Here is a 17,674-nt window from a genome sequence, read left to right on the forward strand (position 1 = left end):
GTTGTCAGAAAGCTGGTTTGTAATCTATTCATAAAGTTTGACTGACCTATCTGACGGTTTTGTTGACATTCCCTTTAGCGCAGCACCATCTAATGGATGCATAACGTAACCCCAGCCTCTACTGTAGCGCCTTATATATGATAAAGGTTTTAAAATATGTCATTCATTGAAGGTGCTGCGCCTTATAATGCGGTGCGCCTTATAGTGCGGTGCGCCTTATATATGGAAAACGTTTGAAAATATGTCATACATTGAAGGTGCGCCTTATAGTACGAAAAATACGGTAGTTAAATGGACATCATTCAATTCAGTTTGTGGCAGTACCTGTGTCTTTGCGATCAGACATATGATATTGGTGTACCCAACTCTCAGCAGCCATCCTTCAATCAAATATCCACATCTTCTAATTTGTGTATCAGATGCAAATAGAAATCCCTTAAAAGCTGAACTGTTGATCCATTTCCATATAGCTTTGAAGGGGAGTGAATGTGCTGGATGTCGGCGTTAATGTATTGATGTCAATGCTTTGAAGTGCTTTTGTCACTGGTTGTAATGAAAGCTCAGCCTTCATTATTTAATGACATGTTATTATTTACTGACACATTGATTTATTGGAAAAAAAAAATGCATTTGTGAAAAACACAAAAAGCAGCCACTCAAAAGAATAGACGCCTCAAAGAGATTGACAGCATGTACTGTCATATGCACCAATTGGACACAAAGACACGGCAACAAAAGCTGACGAGGCTGAATCCAACTTTTGTTTTAAAGGAAGATTAAGACCAAGCAGAGACACAGACAGACGTATTTCTCAGTATTTCCGCGCCACGCAAGCAAGTTCTTTGTCGTTCTTATGTCTCTTGATGTTGTCCTTCGACAAACTCAAGTGAAGTATAAGGGCAAGATTAAGAGTTTGAAATCCTACATTGATGTAAACAAACTCTAATTATCTTATTTGTTGCTTGTCAAGCCTTAGTTTTTAAGAATGTGTTTTTTAAAAGGGAAGGACGTGCTTTCATTTCTTGAAAAAAATGTGGGAGGTAACCTTGAATGTCCTTTGACAACAATGAGGGTGCATTTTTCGAGGGTGTATTATTGCACTATTTTTCTTGTCTGTATTAAAAGGAAATTTCACATCTATGTATTGAGTAAGTTATGCCTGGTGTGTAAAATATTTACAGGTGGTAAAAAAAAACTAATGTAAGTTTATAATAACTAAGTGGCCGCTGAATTGGACTGAAAAAATGAAAATAGTGTTGATTTATTTTTTTTATTTTTTTTAATCAAATGGAGAGACGTCTTACTTTTTTTGTACCTGCCTGCTTTGTATTTATTGAACACTGTTCTTGTTCTCCCCTAAGAATAAGACAGACAGTGCAGAACTTTGGTTCTTCTTACTCATTAATGAAGGTCGACAGTCCCCACAGAAAGTAACTTTTGGTGCAGTTGTTTCTAAAATAAGATCAGCTCTGTCTTTGTGTTTTGTTGTTGTTTTTCTTTCTTTATGGTTTTTGATGCTGCATCGAAGCAGTTGGCTTAAATGAGGAGTTGATAGAAAGGAGAAGTTGTTGAACTGTCATTTGTGCAACACAGCCAAACTTTGTGTGAAAATGAAGAGAGACTGTTGGAGCACTCCGCAAATTAGTGTCACATTTTCCGCTATTAACAAAATGAGGCTTTTGTGTTCTTTACATATATAAAACATCCCAAATCATTTGCAAACTGGAACAGAAATGTAAATCTGTGAAACACATTTTCTTTTGGCGGAAATTAGAAGATAGGCAAGACAAAAATTGGCAGTTTATATTTTCCTGAACTGCTTTACTTACTGGCATGGATTAAAGCACTGTATTCTCTGTTATTGAGGATTTTCCACTGTGTCTGTATATTGACATTTTTACATAAAGTTAAATGCAACATATTTCACAATAAATCTGGCTTCTCCAGCTTCCAATACAAACTGTTTAATTCTCTAAATTCACTTTAACTCATTTGCTCCCAATAACGTGTAAATATGTTTTTTTGTAATGTTTTAAGTGTCCCAAAGACTTATTTATACGTTTTTTTTTTTTTTTTTTTTTTATGCTAGAGCATACAGAAGGCTTTGATGCAGCCTCTCAACTGCAAAGAACGGTTGCAGAAATGTTAGTTATTACACAAACGGCCAGCAGGTGGCAGCAGAGCAAAGGAGATCAACCAGGGCCATGTAGAAAAAAAGCTAAATTACTTTTAATTTTAAATAGATTAGTGAAAACTGATGAAACTTAGCTCTCTTCTAACGCTAATTGCTGCAAAACGGAAACAGATAAACATTCTTTTTTTTTTCCCTGTTGAAAGAAGAGACTTTAATCTTTGTTTTGGTAGGTTCCATGCTTTTGTAGCAATTGAACACAATATTCTGTGGGCCTTGCAAAATCAGTCAAAATTCAGTAAAACAGCCGGGAGCAAACGGGATTGCTTCTGTGAAAATGGCTGGGAGTGAATGAGTAAATTATGTTATTACTGTGAGGTTTGTAAATTATAGGCCAAATGTAACATTCCACTTACCAGTTTTCTGGTAAAGCAAAATATGAATTTATTACAAATGTTTTTTTTTCTTTCTTCCTTTTAGTAAAAAGATCATTTCATTAAGGCTATTCTTAACTTTTAGTACAAAAAGTTGTGGGTGAAAGAGGTCCCTCATGCTAAGACTATATGCTCACTGTAACATGTTTTGAATGGACAAATGTGTGTGGGTTCCCTGTGTGCTAGTAATTTTGTGTGTGGTGTGGTTGGACACTTAAAAAAAATCTTTTTGCCCTGTGTGTGGCATGGTTTGCTGGCTGGGAAAAAAAAAAAAAAAAAAAAGACTTTACATGAGAACCACTGACAGGATTTGGTCTAGTGGGCCAGTCTGTAAAAAGATAAAGCAAACCCAACTAATAAAACACACCAAGGAATTAAAAGCTTGTCAGACCTCCTACAGTGGTGTAACCCAACATCTCTTAAAGTTATGCACCATAATTGTAATTAGGATGTGAGCGCTGCTTTCAAGGATGCAAAGCATGTTAAGTGTGGAAAATGTGCATTTAATAAAACAAAAATTACCGCCTTTTACAGGAGACCAATTACTAAGAGAACAAATTTATGTCTGTGGGTCATGAAGGTAAAATGGCAAAAGCTTTGGCAATGAAGCTGCACTTATTTATATGGATTTATATTTATATGGATAGCTTTAGCTCTCCACAATCAAAAATTAGCTTTCACAAAGATAACATTGAATTTTGTTTGGAATTAAAGTAACAAAATATTTGGTCTTTTGGTTGTAGTGTAGAATTGCAATTGTAGCCAAAGACACGTGAATAACTTCAAGTGTGGCAAATAAGTGTGAAGTCAGCAAAGTAGACGCACAACCTACAATATATGTATATTTGACTTATTTATTTATTGTAAATGTCCCCACTGTTGGACTAATGTTATGTAATTATTAGGGATGTTCAATACCACTTTTTTTCAGACCGATACCGATACTCAGACCCTCAGTACTCACCGATACCGATACCAACTGCCGATACCAGTAGTACATTTTGACAAATAAAAAAAAAATCACGAAAAGATATTTTTAAACAAATATATTTCCTTTAATTTTGACAAAAAAAACATCACAGTCACTCTTCAATAGTCTTAACACTCAAACTAAAACACAAAAATGCTCTTTTAGTTTAAGATTCACAATTTTGAAGTATTTCCAAACCGGTGACGTTTTGGTGAAAAACTGCTGCAAGCTAGCGCCAGTTACAGGCAAGGAGGACTCACTTAACGTCTTCCCCCTCTGCCATTGGTCGCTTGTACTCGTCTGCGTCACGAGTACTTGAAGAAAAGGCTGGTATCGGCCGATACCGATACCTGGTATCGGTACTCGCCCATCCCTAGTAATTATTTTATTCAGCAATGAAAGTTTTGTTTTAAACAAGCAACTTGTGCTTACCTGCATCCATTTTCTACATCACTTATTTTGTTCAGGGTCACGGAGGGCGTGATCCAAGACCAGCTGAAATCAGCAAAAGGCAGCTTGGCGAGGTCATTGTCAATAAGAGGGCACATAATCGGACAACCATTTATACTCACACATAAATGTGGGAATTGGACCCACTCGGCCTGCATGGAAGTCAGGCAAGTGAACCATTACAGTGTCAGTGACTGTAAATGTTCACTTTTTTCCCCCATAGAAATATGATTAATCATCAGACACCCAAATGATTGTAGCTGCAATTTTATCAATTTCTAAAAGGCAAACCTATAAGAGACAACAAATGCGTTCAAGTTTATTATTCATTTACTTATGAACATTATTTTTAAAGTTATATAGCACAGGGGTTCTTAACCTTTTTTACCTTGGGGCCCAATTTTTTTCTGTAAAAAGTGTCCCGGGGCCCATTTCGAACTTATGATCCAGTATCCAATATCTGTGCTTAATTTAAATAGATAGGATAAAATAGCATATACAACAACAAAATTAAACCAAATTCATCTCTTTCCATTTTTTTTTTTTTCTTTTAAAAAGAGCTCAGAATTGTTCATTCGGTAGTCTTACCGATTCAACGTCTTGTCATCATTGCTCTTTTTTTTTTTTTTTTTTTTTTTTGTGTGTATGTGTGCGTGTTTGCGTGCGTGCGCGTGCGTGCGTGTGCGTGCGTGCAAATACGTATAAATTTATACTCATTCATTCACCTAAAACCTTATAAATATCCCATTACCCTTCGCCTTAACCAGGTACTTCAGAATCTTGCCAGAGTCGTGAGGTTTAAATGGTCAGGAGACCAGAGAAAAGGTCAGAAAAAAAAAGAAATAAATGTGTTTTAATGTGATTGAGTGAAATATGCCTCAATTGGAACCAATGAGGAATATTTAGGTGAGAAATATTGAATTAATGTAAAACTGTTCATTTTTGGAATGTAAAAAATAGAAGCCCACATGGCGTTAATTTTTTTGAATCTGTTGAAATTGGAATGATGTGAATTGGATGAATTATATGAAAGGAGATGTTTTTTTGTTTTTTTTTGTGGTAGGAATTCACACAATTGATGCCTTTACACAAAAATGATACTTAAATAAATCAACAACCCTGGCCATTGTGTCAGGACATACAGTATCAACATTATGAAAACCGCTGAATATTTTCACGCTCCTGATAAGCAAACTCCAACACAAACTGTGACTACATTGTGGAAACGGACTAAAATAAACTGCATGTTTCGTATTTAAAAGCTGAAGTTTGGAAATACAAATTGAGAAGCGATGAGATTGTCAAGTGACTCACAGAATGCCATGCACTGTATTTAATCCCATGTTGCTTGCCAGTCTTCTTGGCTTTCTGCAAATGTCTGGGTGTCAGGCTTTGTGTTAGAAATATCACATTATCATGAACAGAATGGCGGGGAGACAAAAAAGGGACATTTCAATACTCCCTTCAATCACTGAGAAAAGTGAATGATAACACAAGCCGATTAAAATTAGTGTGACAGAGGGCCTTGACATAGCCTGCTCCCCATCCCTATTAATTAAATAGTAGGTCAAATTGCAGTTAATGAAGATTTTCTTTGTCATACTTATAACAAACGCAAATTGCATGTGCAACATTTATATAGTTTCTGTAATTTAACTAGCACAACATTGATGTAATTTGTATCTAAGCATTGTTCCCCATGAAACACATTTGAACAGATTATTCATAACCTATGTGTACTGAATGTGTTCATGGCAGTATAAAACCGCTACGGAACTTTGTCTGATGTGTCTTGAGTTATACGACTCCTACAAAGATGCTACTGGTTGTGTGACCACTCGACACGGCACAGCCTAACAAAGCTGCCACGACAAAGCACTGAATAAAAACATTTTTTTTTTTTTTTTTTAACTAAACTTGAAGTGAGAGCTGTAAATATTCATGGGAATGTCACAAGGGGGATGTTGAATAGCTGTGTGGCTGACTGAGCTGTGAGTGAATATGGCTGTGCATGTTAAACTCCTCCAGCAGACTAAGAAGTGCAACTGCATTACCACAAGCGACATGTCACTTGGAATAATATCACGGGTTCCTCTGTGTCCACTCTGTGTATCTCTTCAGATGCCTCTAGATACTTCGTGTCATAGTTTGTCAATTAATTACGTTTGCTAAGGCAGTTTTGTATGTGTGTACTCAAAGGTGATTGCGCTACAGGAAAGGCTTAGCTTCTTGTTTGACAGTTAATTTTGTAACAGTCTTCAACATTTTAACAGTGTGGGTGATATTATCTGCTTCCCTCAGTGGTCTTTAGCTCAGTCACTTCATAAAATGTGCAGATCATTCAGGATGGGCCTAGCATAATAATGCTCATTTGAGATTTTTATAAGTTCTGAACTGTTAGACACATCATACGATCAATAGAGAAATCAGGTTAATGATGTCATGGTATGGCTAGAATATTTAGTACGTACTGTATGATTGTAAGGTTAGCACGTCCGCCTCCCAGTACTGAGGACTCGGGTTCGAGTCCAGGCTCCGGCCTTCCCAGGTGGAGTTTGCATGTTCTCCCCGTGCCTGCGTGGGTCTTCTCTGAGCGCTCCAGTCTCCTCCCACATTCCAAAGACATGCATGGCAGGTTAATTGGGCCAATTAAATTAGAATTACAGTTAAGTATTGTAATACAAACCCAAATTCCAATTAAGTTGGAACATTGTGTAAGATCGATAAAAACAAAATTCAATGATTTACAAATCCTTTTCAACCTACACTATATTCCATTGAATGCACCACTAGCAAAAGAAAATGTTCAAACTGATGTTATTTTTTAGTTTTTAGTTTTAAATAGATAGATAGTAGATAATGTTTCTTTGAAAGGTTGTAAGTCGTATTTATTAGTTTAGCCCAGCGGTGTTCCCCAAGGATCTACCTTGGGTCCACTTCTTTTTTCAGTTTTTATTAATTACCTTCTCTGTATTATTTTTTTTATTTTTTTTATTTTTTTTAAATCTCAAAGTCATCTTCTTTACAAATTCATGTATCATTACAGCATGACTTCAACATTTGGAAACAGTTAACAATTAACCAAACCAAAATGTGTACTGGTTTTTGGCGGAAGACAAAAACTTAATACTCTCTTAAATTATTTGCTTTTTGTCATATAATGACGGTAGAACTCTTCAGAAAGTTAATACATGTAAATATTTGGGCATTTAGATTGAATCAACACAAACTTTTAAACCTCATATTTAATATGTTTTAAAGATGATAGATTTTGGTGGATGTGCTTTGTTTCATTGTAGCCATTGTTTTTACATTTAATGTAAAAAAAAAAAAAAAAGTATTAATCATGCTGCATAAAATGGCAATTTCATAAATATAGTCAACCGTAATGAAAAAAAGATTTTCATTATATTAGCACGAGTAGTAGCCTAGTAGTAGCTTAGCCATAGTATATTACATTTATACGCATTAACCTGACAGCCTCGACACTTCTGTCAGTTCAGTGTCAGCATGGTTCTTTGTTATACGACTTCAAAACGACATTCACATCCCGAGCTCCCAGCGCACTATACCGTGGTCTCTTAGTGTTAGCTGCTAGCACTGTTTGAAAGCCAAACTCTGACAGTTGGGGAGGAAAAAAATGAGGCCAAGGATGCTTTGTAACGTCTCCCTTTGTAGCTGCAGCCACTATTCTGCCACGAACAAAGTAACGAAGTGTGGCTGTGGATAACCGAGTGCCACAGTAGAGTTGGCATTAGTGGACCACCGGCATCAGGATGTGCAGGCAAAAAGAACATTAATGCTTTTAAATAACTAATAAAACAGAGTGCAGCAAATGCATTCAAATGTCAGAAGGGCTCTGATTCAATTTTTTTTTTTTTTTAATTCAAAATTATAAATAGAATTTGGATGTATTCATAATGAATTATATTTGTGTTCTTAAGGCTGAATGTAAATGAATATGTACAGTTGATAAGGTAACAGTTTTTTTATTATGTATTTTTTTGTTTTTGTTTTATAAGAGCTAAATTTGAATGACGGAGGTTACCGTATTTTCCACACTATAAGGCGCACCTCATTATAAGGCGCACCTTCAATGAATGACATATTTTAAAACTTTTTCCATATATAAGGTGCTACAGTAGAGGCTGGGGTTACGTTATGCATCCATTAGATGGTGCTGCGCTAAAGGGAATGTCAACAAAATGGTCAGATAGGTCAGTCAAACTTTATTAAGAGATTACAAACCAGCTTTCTGACAACTCCATTCACTCCCAAAATGAATAAACAGCTGTTTTATTATTTTTCTTTGAGGTAAAATATTAGCATTAGCTAGCGATCCAAGATGGCGGGATCTTCTGCGCATGAACGTCACCGATCTTGCAGGGTCACCTATAGCGTCTTGACAGCGAGACCTGTTGCGGCTCAATATTGATCCATATATAAGGCGCACTGGATTATAAGGCGCATGGTCAGCTTTTGAAAAATTGAAGGCTTTTAGGTGCGCCTTATAGTCGTGAAAATACGGTATATATTTTTGAGAGTTGGCAGCCAGTGGAGCAAACTACACAGACGAAGACAGATGATGTAAGAGCAATACTGAGGGTTCTTAAAATGGATTAACAACATGATTTATATTACAACAAGTGAGATTTTGGTACAATTTAGCAACCGAAGAATGTTTTCATAGGTACTATTCGTCTCTGCTATTTGGTTTATTTTATCAGTCTTTCTTTCAATTATAAACTCCAATCTAATTAGGAACAAATGAATAACATCCAGTTCAATGCCAGGTTTGAAATGGATACCAAAAAAAAAAAAAGATATACTACAATCAAAACAAGGGAGCTGGTTTAATGTTAATATACTGTATATCATTCTCTTTTGTATTGGCTCATCATTTTTATTAAATGACGCTAACTTTAAATGACAATGAGGAATGTATAGTAAATGAAAAATGGAATGAAACTGAACGTTACCTTGGAGGTAATTGGGCTGAGTGAAGCACCTTGGAGGAAGTGCTTGGGCAGTGCCATTCTCCTGACATATGGCTAGCAGCTTCATGCCACAAGCTGCCAAAAATAGGGATTACCTTGACAGTGCTACTGGCACTTAGAGTGGATTAGCTCATAACATAACATTATCTCTTGGAAATTAGTGTCCAGAGAATAAATCCTGTATTTATTTATACAGTATACGTAATACAAGGACTATACGGTGAATAATAATTGTAGGAAAAACTAAAGTTTCTGTGGAAGTCAAAATGTTACGTAGCCACAGTACAGAGCATATCGTGACCATCTATATAAATTATCAGATGATAATGCTAACAATGTGTTTATTTGCAAACCTGTTCATATTACTGCCATCCAAACAACCATTTTCTCTATTTCTGATCCTCATTGAAATTACTACAATAATATACATTGACAACTTTAAATGCATTACAAACAAACTATGCAAATACATTTTAAAGGATTGGAGAGAAATAAACTGAAACACCGTACAGTAAAATTTATTTTACAAATGTTTTTACCTTAATCAAAGGTAAAGGGAAAAAGCATAGTTTTTAACCTGAATTTAAAATCATTTATATCCGGGGCTGACTTAACTTCTTTTGGAAACCTATTCCATTTATGTGCAGCATAAAAGCTAAAGGCTGCTTCACCATGTTTGCTTTGAAACCTGGGCTCTATTAACTGACCCAAGTCCGATTGAGATTAGGGAGAAGGTCTGGTAGGACTAGTTGCCAGCCAATTGCAGGCCACATATAGACAAGTATGCATTTATAAACAAAATATTTAAAGTACCATAAGAAAATGCAGACAAGCAACAGAAGGGCATGCAAAATTCAAAACTAGACAAGCAGAACTGTGAAGCAGATGTGCTAATCACAAAGCCATTGGGCTGTCTCATTACCAGAATATTCAACATAACTATATTTCTGTGTGAAATGATTTCATCAATCATTGTCATGATTTAGTGTTAAAACTTTTCCTTGGCAAGTGCAAAAAAAGTTGTAACACGAGGTTTAGGTCAAACTGGTGCCAACGTTCTTTTAAAAACATTTCCTTCTAATAAACAATTCCTTCTATTATGCATACATGGCCTAAGTAAATCCAAACAAAACTATCCAAACTCCACAAATGCTAATTAAACACCGGAGTTTCTTGGGCCAATGTTAAATAGAAATTTATCATATCTCTTGAATTACTGCACTGGCACTGTGCTCACTTTAAGAATTTATTAGCGGCGACTACTCGTCTGACCCAAAGCGATTTAGGGTGGATACCGGTATCAAGACCACACCAAGAGTCTTTAATTAAGGAATTGAGAGGTAACATTGGATCACAGGGAAATAGCTCACCAAAGGACTGGCAGCGAGATGAATGTCCAGCGACTCGCCAGAGTTTTTACATTGATTGCTTGGCAGCAAAAGTGAACCAGAAGTACTTTAGCAACTTTATGAATAATTGGCGAATCACATTAGAGCAGGGAAGGCAATCATAGACGATGTTCACCTTTGTGTGAATTGTCTACTAATGTCCCTACTTCTATATTGTTGAGGTTGTTTATACAAAACTCTCATTTGTTATGTGAGAGAGGGTTGTAATGAAAACAAACATATTTTTTCTAAGCATCATTTTGGTGGTCTCATATTAGGAGTGGAAGTTCTTTTTTTGTCTGCATTGTGTTACAAACTTATTATTTACCTAAATGTAGACATTTATGTACCGTATTTTCCGCACTATAAGGCGCACCGCATTATAAGGTGCATCTTCAATGAATGACATATTTTAAAACTTTGTCCATATATAAGGCGCTACAGTAGAGGCTGGGGTTACGTTATGCATCCATTAGATGGTGCTGCGCTAAAGGGAATGTCAACAAAACAGTCAGATAGGTCAGTCAAACTTTATTAATAGATTACAAACCAGCTTTCTGACAACTCCATTCACTCCCAAAATGAATAAACAGCTGTTTTATTATTTTCTATGAGGTAAAGTATTAGTATTAGCTAGCGATCCAAGATGGCGGGATCTTCTGCGCATGCGAGTCACCGATCGTGCAGGGTCACGATAGCGTCTTGACAGCGAGACCTGTTGCGGCTCAATATTGATCCATATATAAGCCGCACTGGATTATAAGGGGCGGCACGGTAGTCGAGTGGTTAGCACGTCCGCTTCCCAGTTCTGAGGTCTCCGGTTCGAGTCCAGGCTCGGACCTTCCTGGGTGGAGTTTGCATGTTCTCCCCATGCCCGCGTGGGTCTTCTCCGGGTACTCCGGTCTCCTCCCACATTCCAAAGACATGCATGGCAGGTTAATTGGGCGCTCCGAATTGTCCCTAGGTGTGCGTGTGAGTGTGGATGGTTGTTCGTCTCTGTGTGCCCTGCGATTGGTTGGCAACCAGTCCAGGGTGTCCCCCGCCTACTGCCCAGAGCCAGCTGAGATAGGCGCCAGCAGCCCCCGCGACCCTTGTGAGGAATAAGCGGTCAAGAAAATGGATGGATGGATGGATGGATTATAAGGTGCATGGTCAGCTTTTGAAAAAATTGAAGGCTTTTAGGTGCACCTTATAGTACGGAAAATACGGTACTTGTTTTTACGTACTGCCATTAATTTAAATACTTGATACAAACTTATTGGATATACTATGAAAAAAAATGTCCTTGTATGGTTTTCTCTTGTGACTCCATCACCCTCCTCCTGCATTCCAAAAACATGCAGTTTAGGTTAATTGAAGGTTGTAAAATTATAAGTGTAAATTTGCGTTTTAATTGTTTGTATGTTCTTATGAGGCCTAAGCAGTACAGCAAATTGCTGGATAGTACTGGTCTTAAAACTCATTTGCTCCCAATAACGTGTAAATACGTTTTTTTTATGTTGTAAGTGTCCCAAAGACATATTTATACGTTTTTTTTTGTTTTTGTTTTTACGCTAGAGCATACAGACGACTTTGATGCAGCCTCTCAACTGCAAAGAACGGTTGCAGAAATGGTAGTTATTACACAAACGGTCAGCAGGTGGCAGCAGAGCAAAGGAGATCAACCAGGGCCATCGAGAAAAAACCTCAATTACTTACAATTTTAAATAGATTTGTGAAAACTGATGAAACTTAGCTCTCTTCTAATGCTAATTGCTGCAAAACGGAAACAGATAGAAACATACTTTTTTTTCTGATGAAAGAAGAGACTTTAATCTTTCTTTTGGTAGGTGCTTTTATAGCAATTGAACACAATATTCTGTGGGCCTTGCAAAATCAGTCAAAATCCAGTAAAACAGCCGGGAGCGAACGAGATTGCTTCTATGAAAATGGCTGGGAGTGAATGAGTTAAAGTGATAAATTTTGCATTATTCTGTATCACAGCCACCTCTCCCTACCCACAGATCACACAATTGTGTGTAGGTCTACATCCCCTGTTTAGAACAAAGTGACACATTGTCATCCAAAATTCAACCCCCATTGACCAAATTGCTTCAGCTAATACATGTCTGCCATTCACGCCCACCCTGAGAGTTTCTTTTTTAATCCTCATAATAATTTTATACTTGCATGATCATTAGGAATCTTAAGATGTCAGTTAATAAAATGAAGATGTGATGGTCTGATGTTGGAACTAATTCTTAATAATTGTTTAAATGTGAACAAATTGGGCGGGTAGCGCCACAGGAGGGCCACTTTTAATTTTATACTGTTGGACTCTTGGGTGTGTGACTTTGAGTATGTCCAATTTGCGGTTCTGACATTAAGGTCTACAAATGGGAGCCAACAGCCAGTGATTACTAGATGGAAAATCATGGACCACACAGGAGCAGACCAAGTGTGAATGCTTTTGTGATCGATGTCATGTGTGTACAGAACATTTTGATGAAGGGGATACGAATGCCACTCAGGCTGCAAATACTTTAAACTTGCAAAGTCTTTGAAGAACTTAACTTCTGTTGTGTTTCATCAGGTGTCTTGTAGAAACTGGTATGTGCTCATTATTTTGTATGAGCTTTGAAGAACAAGGAAATAGAAAAATATCATTGAAATCATTTTTTTCTACTAATGAATTTGTTTGTTTAGTTTACCCCCTGTGCAAAATGAGTATTTTTGTTTTTGAGTTGGTTTTTTTTACTAGAAAAAATGAAAATGCTTTGAAAATAATAATTATGTCTTTAAATATAATGTTGCTAGGTCACATTGAAAGTGTCATTTTGAAGGACTTTTTCTATTCATTATACTCTATGAAGTCCTTCTCAAAACAATCTGGCTTCCTCATTTTATGAGTATTAATTTCCCTAACTTTGTTATCGTCACAAACTCGGGTATTTTGTGATGTTGGAGGCAAAAAGGTGAATTCACTTCAGTGGTCAATTGTAGGTTAGCATGAATGATAAAGGTGCTACCTTGCCAAGAAGGAAGGTTTTATTTGCTATAGGTTTTTTATTTTTTCATGGTGTGCCTATATGTGATATTATAAATCCACTGGGTGCAAAAACAGTTACAGGATCAAATATGTATTGCTGTTCTAAGTGTTACTGTAAGCCTTAAGACAAAAAATGCATTACATTTGTCTCAAACACAACCCTGCAGAGTCTTCAGACACACTTCTGTATTCCAAAACTCTCGCAGAACACATACATTGTGTCTCCTGGGTCACATTCCAGTTGTAGAGAGCTCTCATCTTTGTCTGCCAACATTGCACAAATATACAAAGGCTGTGTGGAGGTGAGGGTACATGTGTCTTGGTGAGAGTGCGGATTGCATCTGAATGAAATCCTGGTCCTCCCTGGGGTGAACTGGAGCTCACAGACTGCTCAGACTGAGGCATCCCCTTTATCTATACAGATGGAGGAGCTTGCCGGCTATAATAATGTGCCAAAGCATGGACAGAGCCATGCGGTCCATGGGAATTATGTGCCTGCAGTCTAGAAGAGATTCCAGGCATGCGCTTCACAGACATTAAAAAAAAAGAAAAAAAAAAGAGGTGTAGACAGTCGTATATGGAGACGTATCGATTGTTTGTTATTCATGGTGGATGACACCCTCGTTCAACCATGGCAATCTTTTTGTAGCTATTAAATGAGCACTTAATAGCCAATTACTGCAGGCTCTGATTAACAATTGTTGAAAATTGAAAGAGCATTATGACAAAGATACATCACTCAAGCAACAGTCCGTGATCGGAGAATTCAATTATAATGTAAACCGTTCCGGTCCGTGAATTGTATTTACGTTAAGTTCTGCACATTAACTCATTCACTCCCAGCCATTTTCACAGAAGCAGTCTCGTTCGCTCCCGGCTGTTTTACTGGATTTTGACTCATTTTGCAAGGCTCACAGAATATTGTGTTCTTTTGCTATAAAAGCATGGAACCTATCAAAAGAAAGATTAAAGTCTCTTCTTTCATCAGAAAAAAAAGTATGTTTCTATCTGTTTCCGTTTTGCAGCAATTAGCATTACAAGAGAGCTAAGTTTCATCAGTTTTCACAAATCTGTTTAAAATTGTAAGTAATTGAGCTTTTTTTCTAGATGGCCCTGGTTGATCTCCTTTGCTCTGCTGCCACCTGCTGGCCGTTTGTATAATAACTACCATTTCTGCAACCGTTCTTTGCAGTTGAGAGGCTGCATCAAAGCCTTCTGTATGCTCTCGCATAAAAAAAAACAAAAACAAAACAAAACGTATAAATACCTCTTTGGGACACTTAGAACATAAAAAAAACCTTATTTATACGTTATTGGGAGCAAATTAGTTAATAATAATAATTTTTTTAAAAAAGTTTTGAAATTAAAATCATTCAGCAAAATGATTTAACTCCCTCTGTCCCCAGCCATCACATCCGGACACATCATCCACACGTGATATCTTCTTGCGGTTCCTTATCTTCTACATGGAACCCAGCCAGTCCGTTTCTACTTCCGCCATGAAAACCTCGCACCTCTCCTGCACTGAAATTAAAGGGAGTGTGCACAGCGTGTTCCACTGGCCACAAAGCAGGCAAGTGTTCACTCCCACAACAGTCCACAAACATCTCTGAAAATACCAAAAGACTACACCCATGGACACTATTAGAATGCTCTTCATAGGGCCCATTATGTTAATTCATATTATATTTTTGTGTTATGTGTTACAATTTATTATGATTGAAATAATCAGACAATCTGTCTATATTTTACTGTTTGTGAGTGAATAGATCTTGCGCTGTGGTTTATTGAAAGTAATTTGGGTTATTTTCATTACACAAATTGACAGTTCTTAGTAATAATAAATAACACATTTAACTCATTTGTTCCCAAAAATGTATAAAAGTGTTCTATTTTAAATATTGATATTGCCATTGTCCCCAAAACAAATTCGTTTTTAGATTTATTTTTTTGCTAGCGCATACAGATGGCTTTGATGCGGCCTTCTGATCTGAAGAGGTCGCTTAAAGCAATTGTAGTTATTAGTAAAAACGTCCAGCACGTGGCAGCAGAGTATAAGAGATCAACCAGACCTGGGCAATGTTGCGACAAGCCCTTTTCCCCAGTGTTTTGAACAGGTTTGTGAATAATGATGAAACCTATATATATTCTAATTGCTGCAAAATGGAAACGGATACAAATATCATTTTTTTCCTGTTGAAAGAAGAGACTCTAATCTTTATTTTGGTAAGTTCCATGTTTTTATAGCAATAGAACACAATATTTTGTGGGCCTTGCAAAATCAGTCAAAATCTAGTAAAACAGCCAGGAGCAAAAAGGGGCTTGCTTCAGTGAAAATGGCTGCGAGTGAATGAGTTAAGTGAAATTTGCTCATGCCCAGGTACTCCTCAACAAACACAATAATCAAATGAATCGGGCTTCAGATATCAAGCATGTTCAAGCCTGATATGAATTTTCCAGTATGTGTGCTCCAAGTGTCACTACAAAGTAAAAGAAAACCCATGTGGCAGTAATCCTTTGATGCCCGGTGAGCTGAAGTCTGGTGAGGTGCACTGTCATTTTTTATTTATTTTATTTTTTTATTTTTTATTTTATTTTATTTTTTTTTTTTGTGTGATATGCTGACATCTTCCTTTACATCATCCGTGACAGCGTTCCATCTTAGGCGTGTGCGTATTTCTATTTGAGTGTGTACGGACTAGGCATTGAGGTATGATTAAGAGTATTTAACCGCTTTCCACAATACTTCCCGCTGTGCATCTTGGGTTCACGATAAAATATGCTGTGATGTGGAACTGGCACAACCAGATCTTGCTGAGAACGATTTACTTTGCCAATTCAAAGACCTGCCATCTGTCATGTTCTATTACATTAATAGTAGATCCCAGTAGCATTTAGTTCATCATACTGTCCTTTTTTTTTCTGTTGGCTTTTAAGGCTTCTGTTTATTCTTGAGTTTATTTCAGATGAAGTATTTTCGGCACCCTAAAACCATCCCAAAGCTTAGTTTGTTGATCGCTGCGACGTGAGGGAAAAAAGCCTTTGGGCTATGTCCACAAGCAGGTGTATTCCTAAACCTTTTCACGTGATGCAATGCTAAACGCAAGCCTGCCAAGCAGATAGTCAGGCAGGTGTGTAAGCACCAGGGATGTCAATGGAAGAGCAACAAAAGAAAAGCAGAGCTGCTGTCCAGCATTTAAAACATTTGTTAATCTTAACTCATTCACTCCCAACCATTTTCACTAAAGTGTTTTCCTGGAGTTTGACTGATTTTTCAAGGCCCGCGAAATATTATGTTCTATTGCTATAAAAATATGGAACATACCAAAAGAGATTAGAGTCTCTTCTTTTATCAGGGAAAAAAAAAAGTATATTCCTTTCTGTTTCCGCTGTGCAACAATTAGCAATAGAACATAGCTAAGTTTCATCGTTTTTCACAATTCTGCTTGGAACTGTGGGGAAATCAGCTTGTTTTAACATGCTGTGGTTGATCTCTTATACTCTGCTGCCACTCAACCATTTTCTGCAGTAGAGAGACTGCATCAAAGCCTTCTCTATGCTCTGGCATAAAAAACGTATACGTACGTCTTTGGGACACTTAAAACATTTAAAATATGACGTATTTATACGTTTTTGGGAGCTAATGAGTTAATCTAGCTGTCAGTGGGATATAGCGTAATTAGCTTGGTGCATCCCTTAATGTTAAGTAGAAAAGTGACCAGCAAAAAGTACACTTTACTGCATGACGTAATGACATATTTCTTTTGAGTATATGAAGAGGTTTATAACAGGCAGTGAAATGTTCATTAAAAACTATCTACAGGCAGTGTTGCAAAGACCAATTAACTATTATTCACTGCTGCCTCTGAGCGTCCACATATAGAAAATGTGTCCATGTCGGTAAAAAAAAAAAAAATCAGCTTTCTTCTCTTCTCCTGGCACCTAATTAATGCTGGATATTCTAAGAGTCAGACTTGTGTAGATCTTCATACACTATAATACGTTTTTCCCTTAATGAACATGATGACGTGTTTCCAAACTGACATTGTAGGTAAATGAAGACATGAAATAATAGATTAACCTACCTAACAATAAACCTGCTTCATTGTTGTTTTTGTCTCCATGGCAACTCCTAGCATTATGATCCTGAAGGCTTCCTGTCTGCTATGAATTTCTTGAATATGCCGCTGTGGTGCATTCATGATTTAGATTCAGGCACAGTGCTTTGTGCTTGTTCGGGAACTGTCATGTTCACCACAAAGGTGGCGTGTGGGAA

At 37.0% G+C, this 17,674-nt stretch overlaps 1 long non-coding RNA gene across 1 annotated transcript in view; it reads left to right on the plus strand.

The window, feature by feature from the left end:
• LOC144002005 (uncharacterized) overlaps positions 1 to 15,204 on the plus strand; it is a 95,743-nt gene extending 80,539 nt beyond the window's left edge. The window contains exon 3 of the long non-coding RNA XR_013278645.1: positions 14,805 to 15,204. This is a non-coding gene — a long non-coding RNA (uncharacterized LOC144002005). The remainder of the gene's footprint in view (positions 1 to 14,804) is intronic.
• Positions 15,205 to 17,674: the final 2,470 nt, after the last annotated feature.

Source organism: Festucalex cinctus, chromosome 15, assembly GCF_051991245.1.
Source record: "Festucalex cinctus isolate MCC-2025b chromosome 15, RoL_Fcin_1.0, whole genome shotgun sequence".
Classification (NCBI taxonomy): domain Eukaryota; kingdom Metazoa; phylum Chordata; class Actinopteri; order Syngnathiformes; family Syngnathidae; genus Festucalex; species Festucalex cinctus.